The sequence below is a fragment of the Ambystoma mexicanum genome, chromosome 11, assembly GCF_040938575.1.
Source record: "Ambystoma mexicanum isolate Mex_15411 chromosome 11, UKY_AmexF1_1, whole genome shotgun sequence".
Taxonomy (NCBI): domain Eukaryota; kingdom Metazoa; phylum Chordata; class Amphibia; order Caudata; family Ambystomatidae; genus Ambystoma; species Ambystoma mexicanum.
In genome coordinates, this window is record NC_090934.1 from 1,288,939,302 (window position 1) to 1,288,954,048 (window position 14,747).

Here is a 14,747-nt window from a genome sequence, read left to right on the forward strand (position 1 = left end):
AAAACTCGATCAGGGGGGACGGAGACGTGCCCCCTCGACTAACAGACCCTGGGGCAATCGAATTGCCCCAGCCAGTACGTCCACAAGATGATGGTTTGTACTGGTTCTGTTCAGGATTCAAGACTAGCAAAGTCTTTGGTGACTTTACATGCCCTGGGAGACAGTAGTCAGTCCCAGGGTATGGAGTCTATGTTGGGGAGTCCCTAGGACACCCCTGGGTCACGGCACAGAGGGTGCTGTGTAACCCACATCACAAAAATACATGAGGCCCTATGGGGTAAAAGACCCCATAGCCCATTCAACACAAGGTTTAACCAAGAAAACACACTTCAACATGTCCAAGAGTGAGGGTAAAAGAGTCTCACTCTTGGCAGGAGAAAAAAAAGAAACCCCAGAAATCCAGCAAAGCTGCTGGGGGACTCACTAGGTAGGGAAATTCAGCCTAAACAGAGAATTCTCCCTAACACTTCCCTCTCCAGATTCCTCTTTAAGCCTCAGGAACAATGCTCTCTCAAGCACCCCTTGGGCAACCTTATCCCCTTGGTGAATCTCAAGTGGGTAATTTCTGTGATTTTGTAACAAAACCTTAACATCACTTCTAACGTCTGGGTCTATCACTCCCGCAAACAGATCAGTTCCAAATCTCAATGCTAACCCTGACTGCATTCTTTTTAAAGGTAAAGGGTTTAGTTTAATTATAATGGGTTTTAAAGGTTAGAAATAGGGGGGTTGGAGGGACTCCCCCATTAAAAAAAGAGAAAAAATGCATTTGATGGCATTTTTTTTAAGGCATTTTTTTAGATGGAGTGGTATGATAATGGTAGGAATTTGATGCAATGACTAGGAACCGGTTTTGTCTCATCCCTGCTGCTACAGATCAAACCCAGTAGAGCCCTTGGTAGGTACTGAGGGGTCTGACACTCTGACACTTAGTGTTTCAAACTTTAGGGTCCCCCAACTTGTATCGGTTGAGCTGCATCCCACTATGACATAATTTGTGAAGCCATCATGAAGTAAGACACAGACAATATACTTAAAGTTCAAACAAAATATATTTATTAACTTAATTGTCAGGATGGTTGAAGGCCTAACTTGCCTTATGCTAAGGTGGTATTTCCCTACCTGAACGAAACTAAAGTCTGAGTCAGTGTTCAACTTAAAAGTATGTCTGTGTCCAAAACCTATCCTTGACCTCACAACTAAAGCTAACAAATGTGTAGGCATGTGAAAGTTAAAAGTAATAATGTTCAACTCAAAATTCTGAGCTTCTTCCAGCTCACAGCTTACTTTCAGCGCTCCTTCCCCAAGCATAAGAAAGTTCCATGAAAAATAGTATCAAGGTTTACCTTTCTCCAGTTCAAGGCGTTATAGTTCAGAACCAATCCTTGAGGTTCCCTTCCCCAAGTTTCAAGTAACACAATCCAAAACAAAAGGGTCTTTAGACTCCGTTTCTAAGGCAATAAGTGTGGTCCTTTAAGTCTCTACCAGAAGACTTCAATTTCATCACTTACACTTGTTTCAAAAAGTCTTAACAAAAACACCAGGCCAACCTGACCTTCCTGCTGGCCTACCTTGCAATTTTATGTGCCGTGGTTTCATTGAGCTGTTTAATGGTGTCCTGATCTTTCACCATTCAGGGTTCTCTGGTCTATGCGCAGTTTTTTGACCGCACGGTCCACCCATCACAGGTTGCGCAACCTGGATCCCGGGGCTGTTAAGCTGGTATTACCCAAATTGTTCGTTTACAATTGTTCGAATGAACAATTGACCGAATTTAAAGGGTCACAATTGACCTTTTCACAATTGACCGCATATATATATATATATATATATATATATATATATATATATATATATATATATATATATATATATATAGGGTTTTGGGCGGGTTTGGGTTGGGGGTTGGGGGGGTTTCCCCCCGCATATATGTTACAATTGACCTTCACAATTCGGTCAATTGTGAAAAGGTCAATTGTCATTCGAACAGTTGTAATACGAACAATTCGTATACAACCATTAAGCCCACATCGGCTCCTTGGCACTTGCTCCTGTGCACCAAGTCACCTTCACCTAAATCCTTATATTGGCCTCTTGGCTTAATGTGTAGTCCTGCACTCCTCTGGCTTCTCCTTGATAACCTTGTGGCTCTTCCACCACATGTCACACACCTTTTGCTAAACTGGGGCCTTGCCACACTGGATTCATTCACAGAGGTTCACTGTTTGGCTCCTTTTAGCCTTTAATGTGCTTGACCTCAAGGTTTGAGTTAAATCGTTGTACACCGTATATTCACTATTGTTTGCTTTTAGTTTCGGTGCTCAATGTACACTTATATTGCTTAATTAGTTTGGTATTCAATATACACTTGTTTTCCTCAATGTTAAGTTTCAATTTAATTCTGTATTCAATATGCCTTTATTTGCTTCAATATGAAAGTTTCCATTTAGTTCGGTATTCAATATGCATTTAGTCGTTTACTTAAAGAACCTTTACTCACTCGTGGTCCTATAGGAGCACCCCAGTACTTGAGCGCCCTTCTGACACTCACCAGCCTTCTGTGTCCTTTCTCTGTGGTTCCTGCAACTTTCTATCGGGTTCCAAAGCCGGGAAATCCACTGGCGCGAGCCTTGCTCGATTGCCGTGTGTTTCATTCCACACTCCGGCACCTCCAATTTTTCTTCCTGGACATTACAGAGACTCCCAGGCTTATGGGAAATACACAGGCCACTCACATCAGGTCCCACAAGTCCGCTGGGACTTCTGCCGGTGTCCTGGCTTTTTCTCCTGTCCCACTACGGCTACCTCCTTACAAGGGTATCCTGCTGTTCTTCTACACACAGGTCTCCCCGCTGCTCTCTACCCTGCTGGGTTGTTCTCCCTTTATATATATGCACCCCCTTGATAAGCTGCATGTATGGATGTTTGTTGAGCTCTGCCTGACCATAATTAATGGGACATACCTGCCCCTCACAGCTCTTAGCATGCGTCTTCCTCGTCCCAGGTCTAGAGTGGTCTAGAGTGGTGAAAGAGAGTAGTCTTCATTACTCTTAGTTGCCTCTTCTTCATCTCAGTACTGTCAATTGTTATATGTGGGAAAATGAGGGGAGCTGGTTTATAATAGTGTCATGGTCATAAAGTTAGGGGCACATGCATGCAGGGGTCGCATGCACAGGAGACCTAGATGGACACTGTCCTGGCGCCTTTGGCACCAGGCTCATGAACAAAAGTAAACAAGAACATCCATTTAACAACAAAAAGCTTTTATTATGGACATAGCACTTCAGATGCATTAACCTTGAACATTGCATCCATTAAGCAGCCCCAAGTGTATTCTTGGGTGTGGCTGCTAATGGATTGCCTTCGCATGTGCTCACTCTCGAGGAGTGGCATGGTTTGGCTGGTAAACCGGCCCTAATAAGCGTGCCCACGATCTCAGCTATATAAGCTGCCCCGATCCTCAAGACAGATGCTAAACATTATTCTGCACTTGCAAGCAGCGTAACGCTCACCGTCGCCTGAGGTCAGACTTACCTTTGAAGATCCTGCTTCTTGGACGTCCTGCTTCATGCCAGCATACTTACCAAGTGGGGGAAGCTGTTCTTACTTGTACATCTCTTCGGTGAACCAAGTATTCATCTTTACACTTTCTGCAACACCGAAGCTTCATCTTGGCACCGCAGCATGACACGCTCCATCGTCGACAGCAGCGCCTGCAAGGAAAACAGAAGACAAGGTTAGACATCGAAAAAACAGTGAGTTTAAGGCTGTGCTTCGCCATACTTTGCGCTTTCCTTAAACCATCCCTTCCCTGCTGTCGATCATTGCGGTAGCATCCATCTTCCATCCGGCCGAGTCTCGCGTCTCACACTTGCATTGAGGCCGCATTTCCATCTAATGGAAAAAAACAGAAGAGATACATAAATAGGAGCAACCTATAAAGACATTAAACAGAACGAACAGCATCACAAGAGCTCAAGAAATACTTACCAATCATAAGGAGAAGCAGAGTCACAGTTGGACTGGACTAATCCTTATTAGGGATCAGTGAAGGAACTAGATCCCATTCGACGTGCCCCTGCCAGAAGTAGCAGGACGGAGAACTTATCTTCCATAATTCACAGTATCACCACGTACACCGCTCACAGCTTTTCTACTGAGGGCGAGGCCTGAAGGGGGTAATTCAAGTTCAGGGAGGGCTGCACCCGTGCCCCAACGCCTCCGCAGAGACCAGGTGAGCGTAACAAGTAGCCCATAAAGGTTGGGGGAGTGTTAGGTTGGCCGTCAATAGAAAAAGTTGGATACCATGTCTCGCTCGAGGGAACACCAGTCCTAATCCTCAAGTAACCTCCGCCCAGCTGATACTCCCTCGCTTCTCCACCCCAATGGTCAGGATCCAACAACGAGGGCCTTTCCCTGGCCACCTGCGCAGAGGATCCAAGGGGAGTAGGAGTGAGAATACCTTCAGGTTTCTCACAGCAGGCTCGGCAATACAGGTTTTGAGAACCAAGGAACCTCTCAGAACTTGCAGGTGAAATCTGCTGTCTCCACGTTCTAGCGTCCCTTCTGTGCTCCCACTTACTTGTGAATACCAGCCTTGTGCATCTCCTCTACTACTACTACTACTACTGCTAGCCTTCCTACTTCAGCTCCTTCTTCCCCTCCTCTCCTGTTGCAGCCTTTTATGCCCCACAGGTTTGACAATTGTCTTCAGGTGTGAGCTATCAACCTCAATTTCCTGACTTCTGAAATGGCTATTAGGCTTAATTGCCTGACTGCTACATCTACATGCCTCTTCAGCCCTCTTCTTCGTCTCAGTCTCACAATGATTCTGGGGCATGTAGTTTTCCTTATCAAAGTTAGGTTTTCTACTTCTTGAGAACTTTTAAGTATAGATTTAAATCCCTTAGTAATTTTAGCAGAGGGGCTGTGGGTTGCAACATGTTAAGAGGAAGATGGTATAGAGACAACACCATTTTCACAATCCTTTGTAGTGTACCCTTGGAATTGAAGAGGGCATTTAATTTGAGATACCAGAAAGAGTCTTTCTTTTGGTATAGTACCATTTGTTGTTACAACCTTAGTGTTCATCACCATAGGTTTAATAAGAGGTTGAGAGACATGAAAATGACAATAAGCCATAACCTCATTTTTTGGCACAGTGTTAAGTGTCTCCCTATCATAGGAAAAATACTGTGTTTCATCCCACGGAATCTCCTCACTTCCCTGGGTCCTGTCTCCACTGAGGTGATCCTCCCACATTACACCACTTGGGATCAGGAAGCATCTGCCTTCCCCTGGCCACTTGGGTGGAGACATTAGGCAGGGTTTCAGTGAGGGATCCACTTGATTCTTCACAGGAGGCAATGAAGAAATGGTTGAACTGGAATGTGAATGAACTGGGTGATAAGATCAAAAGGGTGGCGGTATTACAATTTTTGAAGCGACAAGACCCAGAGGTGGTAAAGTTACAGGGGATGCATCTTCATGGGAACAACTGTCGATTCTTGGGGAGACACTTGTATTCAAAAGTATCCCATGCAGGCTTTGCAAAGGGTTCCAGAGATTAGCTATTTTGAATAAGAAAGCAGTCCAACGAAGATTAAGCAAATAGTGGCCGATGAACAGGGCCGCTATATGTGTGTGATTGGGAAGATGGGTTTGAAACCGGTTACCCTGCTTAACGTATATGCCCCCCACTCCCCCTCCGGCAAAGATGACTTGATGAAAAAGGTGAGAGCTGTGATTTTGGGAGCAGACACTAAAGTGCTGTTAGTGGGAGAGGGGTTAAATGATACAATGAATATCCAAGAGAATTGTTGCACCAAGGCCACGGCTCTGTCTGGACAGGCAATGAAACTACAGGAGTGGGCCGGGGTATTGGGCCTGAGGGACGTGTGGAGGGATAAACACCTGACACCAATGCGGGCCACATGGCTCATTGTCGTGCATTGACTACTTTGTTACCACTGGACCACTGGGGAATGGGTACCTAGGGTGAAGAAGGTGTAATATCTTACAAGGGTACTTTTAGATCACTCTCCATTGCTGATGGAATTGAGATTGGGCAGGGACAGGCCGCAAGGCGTGTGGTGACTGAATGCATATCAATTGTTATCCCCCAACATGGGCACCGCCCTAGGGGAGGCATAGAGAATGATTTCATGGATAATGAGTGGTCAGTGAATAGCAGGGCAACCCTATGGGAAGCTTGCAAGACAGTCATAAAGGGTAAGGCCATGATGGAGGTTAGGAAAAAGATGAGGAAGACGACAATGAAACAGGCCGAAATGGAGACTAAAGTGAGAGAACTGGAGGAGAGATGCAAAGAGGAGAAGCCGGTGGAGGAAAGTAGGGAATTGTTCAGGGCACAGGATAAGTTACAGGACACAGGCAAGACATTTGAGTTGGTTGACTAGAGTTAGGATATGTGAACAAGGGGACAAAAGTGGCAGATGTTGGCATGAACAGCGAGCCGGAAGGAGCCAGACAGGTGGATAGTAGCAGTGAGGGATGAACAGAGCACTCTAAAGGTAAAGGGCCAAGAGATTGCAGATACTTTTGCACCATTTTATGCCAGATTATATGCAGCTCCACCAGCCTGTGACGTGGCAGAAGTGGCAGCTTATTTGGAAGCCATTACACTGAGGAGGATCACAGTGGAACAGAGGAAGGCGTTAGATGAATACTTGATTTATTTATATAGTGCACCAAGCCCTCGGACATTTGGATGCGTTTCTTGAAGTTTCATATATACAAGATACAATATTATTTACAGTTACACAGGCATCTTTCTTACAATTACATTACATGGTTGATGACAGCAGAAATAGAGCGCATCATAGTGCAATTACAATTCGGGAACACCTCTGGCCCCAATGGTCTGCCCATGGAGCTTTGTGAAGATTCTGGGGTAAGGTGAGCTGCCATAAGCTCAGCATGTTCCTCAAAGGTAGATCCGCAAGCATGCTTCCCCAGATTTGCAGGAATCCTTGATCACAGTTATCCACAAAAAAGGGAGGGTCAAAGAGCTGTGCGAATCGTACAGAACAAGTTCTCTTCTTAACAGAGGGGTCAGAATACTAGCTAAGGCACTTGCAAATAGACGGCTAACGGTGCTTACCCACCTGATTGATAGAGACCAGAATGGCTGTTTGATGTGATTACTTTGGCCAAACGGCTTTGGAACGGGGGGAGACGTTCCCGTCATTAGACTCCTACAAAGCATTTGTCACAATGGGCTGGGCGTTTCTATGGGCAGCCTTGGGCAGGATGGGATTTGGACAGATGTTAATTGGATGGATAAAGCTGCTATATGATTCTCCGATGGCGAGGGTAAGGGTGAACGGCCGGCTCTCAGCTCCCTTTACCCTGCAACGGGGCACGACACAGGGTTGCCCCCTCTCTCCCTTCTCATACATATTTTTAGTTGAACCTCTGGTGGAAGCAGTGCGAGGTGATGGGGTGTTCTGGGGTATAACGGAACCGGGAGGCCACAAAAACAGAATCTCTCTTTTTGCTGATGATGTACTTTTATATGTCAGCGACCCCGAGCGGACAGTGCCGTGGGCAGGGCAACTAACTATTTCAAAGGTATGCCGCTTTCAGTGGGTTACAGATCAATTGGGGTAAGTCGACATACTACTTTCTTGAAGGGGATTTGGAAGCTCAAACTTTCCATGCAACCATTTAGATATTTGGGGGTCATGATTATGCGGTCTTGTGAGGAATTCTTCTGCATGACATGGGAGCCACTGGTGGTCATCTTCCTTCAGTACGTGGAGTGGTGGGCGGAACTCCTTTTGTCCCTCTTGGGCAGGGTGGATAGGTTTAAGATGATATCATTCCCAACATTTATTTACGTTCTTCAGGCCTGACCATATGAAGTACTCACAGGATAATTTAACAGGGTGGATAAGGGACTGAGATGGATGCTTTGGCGATAGCTCTGGACACACTAAGGAACTTAGTTTGGGAGTAGGTGGTGATCCTTCCAAGTCTACATAAGTATTTCTGGGCCAATCAGATGGTGCAGTAACTGATTGGTTCTTCCTAGAGGACAGAGGCCCATCCATTGAAAGGGAGAAAAGAGCCAGAGGAGGGTGGGAGTTTAATTGGATTCTATATGGGGGAGCTACACAGAGGATTTTCTTCAACCCGGGAAATTGGTGGCCAAGGCGTGGCAAATCTTAATGGGAAAGACAAGAGATGGCAGTAGATTGGCCATGGACCAACCACTATGCATTATATTTCATTGTATTCGTTATTTATATAGCACGCTTTCCCCATTTGTATGGACTCAATGGGCTTTGTGGTTGGAACACCCTTAGTGACTGTAGTCAATGTGTAGGAGGCTCTAAGAGTTTAGATTAAGAGATGCTTGTGTGCATGTTCGCTGATTTAGGACTTAGGTGGCTGGCTAGGCTCCAGTAAGAAACACAGAGGTCAGGTACGTGGGTGGGTGCTGTTGGTGGTTTAGTTGCTGAAGATTCGATGTGCGCCCAGCTATACATCGAATATCAATCAGATATGACCTTGGTGAAACCACACTTTAAAGATTTGTTTCACAGAGATTGATTGTCAGGACCGGGTTACCAATTTTTAGTATGCTGGGTGTGAGGTCCTAGGGTAACAAACATGAGCCTTGTTGAAGTAAAGATCTGTGCATAAAGATTGCAATGTGGGCAGTATTGGTCTACACATATATAAAACGGGACTATGTATGCGATGACGTGGTATCTGATGTCCTTTGGCAAATACGGGCTTGCGATATCCATTGACCCAGTTTTTCCACCAGATAGGGCGCCGGACTCAGCAGGACCCGCATGCGGTTATTTGTTCTCCTCTATGGTTGGAGACACGCAGGGAGACTATTTGTCCCAGCAGCACCCGTAACTTGTGGCTCTGTGCATTAGTGATTGATATCTGAGACAATGCATTTACCCATGTCATTATAATATGTCCCTCCATGCGCAGAGTCTATTTGACCTGTGTTTTATAAACTATATACATTTGCGAGACATTTGTGGCTCTGTGCATTAGTGATTGATATCTGAGACAATGCATTTACCCATGTCATTATAATATGTCCCTCCATGCGCAGAGTCTATTTGACCTGTGTTTTATAAACTATAAACATTTGCGAGACATTTGTCAAAGAAGAGGATATTACAATTCGGGAGGTTACATAGTCCTGTTTATATGATTACTGCAAAACAACAAATTGAGGGCATTGAAGGCCAGATTGCTAGACACATGTACACAAGCTAATTACAGCGCGAGTTTGCGGTTCAAGATAAGGGATGTGGACTGTAGCCCTCGGCATGATTGAGGACAGAATGCGGGTTACATGAATATCCATGTATTACTGGCACTTGATTAGCACTTTCGCTACAGCCAAGCGGGCAACGAGTCATTTTGCAGCACTCGGGGACGCCTGGCTGCTTTAGTTGTGTGATTTTTATCACAGGTTAGACACTTTCCCGCGGGCATGTCTGACGCCTATCATCGAGACTGACGGGATAGTTCAATTGCAGACCTCTATTTTTCGAGGCATTAATCAACATATGTTTATATGTGAGATGAATATAATATGCCACGGTAGGACCCCACCTCAGGCATTTTTGATAATTGCGTACATTTACTGTTTGTATACATTAAGACCATGAATAATATGAACCATGTGTTGGCAAGATTCTGCCACAGTCGCTAGAGGGATGACTTGGTGATTGGTTCCGGGTCCTGTCAAGCAATTACTTCTGCAGCATTTAAACCTTGACAAGTGCTTCAGATATCTGTCACAGTGAGTAGTTTGTTTATACCCACGAACAAAGGGGGAGTACCATGGTGCGGTGGTTAACATAGGAAAAGATAGGATTTATTTAATATTCTGTCCTCATCCTCCTGTTTTTCCCCATAGGCTCGGCTGGGAAGCCATAGATGCCAACATTCTGTGACCAAAAATCTGTAGGAATCTTAAGTTTCAAAAATATTGAAAAAATCGGTATTTGTTGCTACTAAATTGGTAGGCGGTAGGACTATTTAAAAAGCGGTATGCTACCGCCTAAATCGGTAGGGTTGGCAAGTATGTAGCAGGTGCCGGGGAAAGGGGCGCTGCGTTGTGCAGCTACGCTGAAAAAATAGCATATTGCACTTGCAGGCAGGTGGAAGTGGCGAGACTCGCGCAGGGCGGGGCTGAAATGTGCAGTTTCCCCCCGGCTCCTGGCGCAAGCTCACACCTGCCAGAACTCATTAGGAGGAGTGGCTCGCCATTGCTTCAGCGGCTCCCCCCAGCATGTAGACGACTGGCACCGGGAGCTGAGGTACAGTGAACCATGTGGCTGTTGATATCCAGAAGTGCTGGAGCGGATCTCACGGGCGCCTCTGACAGTCTGGGGAGGTTGCACTGGCCTGCTAACTGCTGCCAGTAAGAACACACCATTATAAAAGCAGCAGCTTGGACACATCCCCACTGAAGAACGTTCCTGGGATTCTGTGTACTTGCGCACCCTGCAACCATGGCTGAACAGGCTGCTAAATCCAGGCCAAAAAAATATATAATCATGTTTGACGTCACATCAAGAGTCACATATAAGAATGTCCCCAACTGGCATCGAGATCTTGTACGAGTCTGTGCAAACATATCCATTGTGCTCTGTGGCAACAAAGTGGACATTAAAGAAAGGAAGGTGAAGGCGAAATCCATGGTCTTTCACAGGAAGAAGAATCTCCAGTACTACGATATTTCTGCAAAGAATAACTACAACTTTGAAAAACCCTTCCTGTGGCTTGCAAGAAAGCTAATGGGTGATCCCAACTTGGAGTTTGTAGCAATGCCTGCCTTCGCACCCCCCTGAAGGTGTTATGGACCCAGCATTGGCAGCACAGTATGAACAAAATGTACAGATTGCCCAAACCACTGCACTGCCAGATGAAGACGACGATCTGTGAGGGAGTGCGGCTGGAGCCCAGCGTCAGAAGTCTAGTTTTATAGGCAACTGTCCTGTGATGTCGATGGTGCAGCGTGTTTGCCACTTTATTATCTAGCTGAGCAGAACATGTGCTTAATCTTTGGGATGCTGAAGGAGATGAATGGGCTTCGGAGTGAATGTGGCAGTAAAATTAATTCCTTCATATTTTGGACCTGCGTATTTAGCTGTTTTGGACTGCAATTACTTTAACCCTCAAGTTTCAAATCTAATTTAAAGACTGCTACAGTCACATCACTTCAGTGGTGAACCCTGTTTGTTACTGTCATTCCCGTTCCTTTTTTTCGTTTAGACCATAATAAAGTTGTATTTCAAATACCTAAGCAAGTGAATTTTTATACACTGTAAGTACTTCTTTTAAGGATGCAGTTCTTGGGGAACCCCCAATACTGTTTTCTGTTTGTTTTAATTGATTTTCTGGTTCTGTGGCACTGTAAAGACACTAGTGCATTACCCTGTGTATTAAACATGCTACTTGAAAGAACTTGTTGCTCTGCTGGTTAGTGTGAAAGTGACTTGTCTGCAGCTGCAGATGTTAACTATTTGACAAGTCATTCCTACTCCTGTCCGTCTTTTGCACCTCCGCTAGGAAAAGGGGCACTTCGAGATACTATATAGTAGTCTAAAATATTACTGTTGGTGCTATCCAAGCTGGTGAAACCGCTAGCTTTGGTATCTTTGGAACATAGCATACAAGTTGCAGCTGGTTCATATGTGTCCAAACGGATGCCACTTTTACACGCCAATTCTAGCTTTGCATTTTGATTGGTTTGGCAAAATGATAATTTGGGTGCTTTCAGCTGTCATCCGGGGTGTGTGCAGAGATGGAATATTGAGCTAAATAGATTGCGTTGTGAATGGTTTGTAACATGGGAATTAAAATGTTGGAGAGCTTGGACTCACACGGATCCAATGTCCACATATTGGCTAATAAAATATTTAAAACCCCAGATTGCTCCAATTGCTTGACCTAAAGGTTCGTTTAAGTGTGATACAATGCCCACCCTCAGAGTCCGTTGAGTGCAAAACCATTCCCACCCTCAGAATTCTCATCATGTGCAGGTTACTAGATGCCCTCCTCACTCCTACGGATGAGGGCGGTGGCCTAGGGGAAGGTGGCAGAGGGCAGAGCTCAGAAAGATAAATCAGAGACGAGGCATGGTAGCTGAAAGGCTGATAGGAGGTAGCCGGGGTCTGGCTGCCGGTTGGTGCTAGAGTCTGTGGGGAGTGCTGGGAGGGTTCAGGATGCATGAGGGAACAGCCAGGTGATCCATACTGAGATGGAGAGACAGGGGAAGTGAGTTCCAGAAAGTGGGTACAAGGACACAGAAGCAGGCTCCTCCTAGTGTGGAGAACTTGAAGTGGGGGGACTACCAGGAGGTGTGTTGAACCTGATCTGAGTATTCGGGTGGGGAGGGAGTATGTGAGTTTGTTTTGGAGGAAAGCAGGGTCATTTTTAAGGATGGCACACATGGCTTTGAAGGAGGCCTGTCGGCTACGGGCAGCCAGTGAAGTACCCTGAGTGTGGGGCAGATGTGTTCTCTAGGGGAGAAGCCATGCTGCAGCATTTTGGATCTGTTGGAGCGTTCTGAGTTGAAAAGCAGGCACCCTAGATAGAGGGAATTGGAGAAGTCTAGGTGCGAGAGGATGATGGCCATGATTGCAGAGACTTTATAGGGGTACAAGGGTGTCCAGTCAAAGGATCAAATAAAAAGGATCGAATGACCTTTTGCTCGAATGCAAAAGGATCGAAAAAAAAGGGTCGAATTTTTTATTTATTTATATATTTTTTTTTAAATTTGGGTTGGTAAAAAAATGTTTTTAATAAAGAAAACAGGGGGTTGGGGGGGAACCCCACGCCATAAAATAAAATAGAAAAATAAAAAATTCGACCTGTTTTTTCGATCCTTTTGTTTTCGACCCTATGACTGGCAACCGGATAGAAGAGCTATGGAAAGATCTGTTTGAGAATGTGGAGGTCGACGGTGCATGATCTGGAGACAGCATAGATGTGGCGCGAGATGTGGCGCGGGAGGGTCAAGTACAAGTTAAAGGTGCTTTCTCGGTTTTTGACAGAGGGCGATGTAGTGGCAGGGGTCCTATGGAAGGCGGCCATGATATGATATGATATGGCATTTATAACGCACCTCTACACAAGTGTTCCAAGGCGCGAGAAGGTACATGAGGTACGTTGGGGAAAGAAAGCTGTTTAGCCACAGATTAGGATTTCAAGTTTCCCAGGATCGAGGAGGCGGTGGTTGTTCATCATCCAGCGGTCTACGTCTGAGAGGCAAGATGCAAGATCTGGGAGGGGTGAAGACAGGGAGTAGGGGATCTTGAAGGTGATTTGAGCGTCATCGGCATAGTTGTAACAGGGAGATTGTGGGAGCGGATGAGCGCAGGAGGGACAAAATGTAGAGGTTGAAGAGGAGAGGGAGGCCCCCTGAGGGACTCTGTGGGGGACTGGGCGGGGTCAGAGGAGAAAGGAAGGAGGAAAATGATTTGGGAGCAGCCATAGAGGAAAGAGGAGATGCATCTAAGGGCAGTGTCTCTGATGCCTAGGTCGAAGAGTCTGTTTGTGTGAATGGACTGGTTGATCCTGCCGAAAGCTGCTGAGATCTGTGTACTGCATTCCACAATCCCTAGGCACAGGTGGTCGTAGTAGCACTGCATGTGAAGGGCGACCAATAACCATCCAGATGTTTTGGCCTACAACCCCCATGATCCTTCACCTGTGACACTGCTGGTTAGGGCTGATGGGAATTGGTGGCCAAAACATCTGGTGGGTCCAATGGGCTAGCCTTTTCCATTCATTTTCCTCTCACAGAGAAACCAATACAGGCTCTTCTGTCCCCCCGCTGGGAGGATGAATGGAAAGGCCCCAGTGGCTGTTGGAACTCAAATGAATGCATGGGGATAGATATCAGGAGTTGTATGAATCATCAAATGCATAACACCTGGATTGGCCTTTGGTCTGATTTCCGAGCAATGCCTCAGCAAGAATCACTGTGAGGAAAGATGAATCCCCAAGATTCACTGAACCTTTGCTGCAGGATGAGCGAGCACATGGAGTCTGGGTGCCATAAGGTCCTTCAATCCTCACCAGAGGAGGGGCTTAAGATATACAGGACATAGCTGAGGCAATGCTAGTTCCTTGGTTTTACAACAGGATTAGTTGTCAGAAGAAGGACCAAAGGCTCCCTACTAGCATACTTGCCAACCCTACAGATTGTTGTGTAAAAAAATAAATAAAATTATTATTGTTTTTTTAAAAACAAAAATCAGTATTTGTTGCCACTAAATCGGTAGGCGGTAGGACTGCTTAAAAAGAGGTATCCTACCGCCTAAATCGGTAGGGTTGGCAAGTATGGGAAGCTATCCATACGCTTGAGCTCTTAGGATTTGGGCCATTATTTTTAGACTTCCTCCTAGATATATGTTGGAGGTGAGTCCAATTTATATAACAATTAAAAAGTTATATGCATAAATCACTTGTGCAACTGTCAAAGAAATAAGAATGGCAAAAACCCAACATGGTGGTAATAGGCTGCTATTTTTTTTATTTGATTTTATACATGATGTCTCCTACTCCCTGTACCCTGAAGTGAGACATAACCTGTACTCAGCTTCCGTCCTGAAGAAGTTTGGGATAAGAAAGAGCCAAAGTTTGCAGCCCAAATAGCCAACTGAAACACGTGTCGACCAAACATCATCTGTTGTCTAACAGATGGACACACCATTCCAAGAAAGGAGTGTACA

At 45.4% G+C, this 14,747-nt stretch overlaps 1 protein-coding gene and 1 pseudogene across 1 annotated transcript in view; both read left to right on the plus strand.

Moving 5' to 3' along the window:
• Positions 1-14,747, plus strand: part of ATP8B4 (ATPase phospholipid transporting 8B4 (putative)) — a 5,389,235-nt gene that overhangs the window by 4,308,541 nt on the left and 1,065,947 nt on the right. The window lies entirely within an intron of this gene.
• Positions 10,563-11,311, plus strand: LOC138504341 (GTP-binding nuclear protein Ran pseudogene; annotated as a pseudogene).